The 1,844-nt window shown below is 46.7% G+C and overlaps 1 pseudogene; it reads right to left on the reverse strand.

Moving 5' to 3' along the window:
* Window positions 1-490: 490 nt before the first annotated feature.
* Window positions 491-1,564, reverse strand: LOC148019268 (elongation factor 1-alpha pseudogene; annotated as a pseudogene).
* Between the last annotated feature and the right edge of the window lie 280 nt (window positions 1,565-1,844).

The raw sequence follows: 1,844 nt of genomic DNA on the forward strand, positions 1-1,844 counted from the left end.
GATATTTGATCACAAAGTTCTCGGAGGTTACTGTGCAGCTTCTCTGTTTCCTCGGTCTTCTTAGCTAGAATATTCTCAAATGTATCCTTGGCCAGAAGGGACGCCTCCTGTGCAGCAGAATTTTTGCTTGAAGTGCTTTCAGTTGAAATTCAAGCTCCTCACTCCTTTTGACTTCGTTTTTCTGATTCGGCGGCAGCATTCTTTGTGAGCAGGAGTTCCTTCTGCAGAGTTTTCAATTCTTCATGCTGCTTCTTGCCGTGAGACAGCAAGTGCTGATTCTCAATGCGACAACCATCAATACCCTGCTTCAAAATTTCTTTATCATCGGCAAGCTTCTTGTTGTGAAGACGCAGCTGCTCCATCTCACTCCGTAAAACACTTTGCATTGATGCAGATGCTTGCCTCTCTGCTTCCAACTGCCGGGCAATCTCTTGATGGTCATCACGCAAGGTTGCGAGAGAGGATTCAACCTTACCCTTCTCCGCTAGCATCATCTTTTTCTCTTCTTTGAAAGGCCACTCATTCCTTGACAGTAACCTGTTTCCGGATCATAAAGAGCATATGCCTCCAAAATAGCCACTAGGCGGGCTGCATGATGTTGTCTGCAGGGCTCCAGATGTTCATCATCCTTCAGACCTACACTGGAGGCAAGTTCACATGCCACTTCCTCTGTTACATTGGCTTGAGTTGGGAGTAAGGAACCCATTCAGCATTCATTCGAACTGCATCCAGTCTAATGATGTGTTCTCATGTGATGAAGTCTTCTGAGGCTTTATTGCAACCATCCTTTATGTATACACTTTCTATTTTACTTGTATGACCGCCTTTTGAATCCTCTTCAGCAGTTTCCTCCCCACCTTCCAGTTCAGACGTGACTTCATCTGTAGCTGAAGCATTCCTTCCAAGCACATTGTGTTTAACTGTTGAAGGAGAACTTGAACCTTCAGATCTTGTCTCTACAGATGCAACTCTGATCAATACTCCATTGTCAATACTCCATTGATGAGGTTGCAGCCTCCCTTCTCCTCATCTGCAATTCTACCCCATGTTCTCAGAAACTTTATTCAGCTCCAAGCATTTGCCATCAGCATCAATATGTACTTCATCATGTGAGATAGCAGCTGATAGATCCCTACCTCCTACACCCTGAAGACTCCGTTGAGACCTCAGTCGTCAAGCCAGTTGGGGAAAAGGTAACAACCATACCAGGCTTCAACACTCCACTCTCCACACGACCCACTGGTACAGTTCCAATGCCACCAATCTTGTACACATCCTGAAGAGGCAAGCGCAGGGGTTTGTCAGATGGCCTTTTTGGCTCCTGAACCATGTCCAGAGCTTCCAGAAGGGTTGGTCCCTTGTACCAATCCAGAATACCACGTTCCCGCTCAGCCTTGAGCTTATCGAGCACCCAAGCATACTGTAAGTATCGCTTGTTCATTTCAGCAGCCTCCTTTTCAAACCTTTCAATCACACGCTTGTCAATACCTCCAAGCTTGTAGATCAAGTGGCCAGTGGTTGTGGACTTGCCAGAGTCGGCATGTACAATGGAGGCTTCCGGCATGATCATGCCTTCAGAAGTGCCTTCAGAAGTCCGCCTTCAGAAGTGCCTTCAGAAGCCCGCAATGAAGACCAGGAACTCTCCTTTCTATGAAGACCAGGAACTCTCCTTTCTCTTCTTTTCTTCTACTCTCTACGCCGTATCTCCCTTTCCCTGACTGCATTGTACTACAGGCCTATCCAGAGAGAGCTGGCTTTCCTATCTCAGAAAGCTTGCTCTGCAACTCACCCTCTGTCATTCGGTTTCTGATACGTAGAGCTCGGAGTTTTAAGTGTGGCAACAG

The sequence above is a fragment of the Lygodium microphyllum genome, chromosome 20 (genome assembly GCF_053477565.2).
Source record: "Lygodium microphyllum isolate KBCC chromosome 20, Lygodium_microphyllum_v1.1.10, whole genome shotgun sequence".
In the NCBI taxonomy this organism is placed as follows: Eukaryota; Viridiplantae; Streptophyta; class Polypodiopsida; order Schizaeales; family Lygodiaceae; genus Lygodium; species Lygodium microphyllum.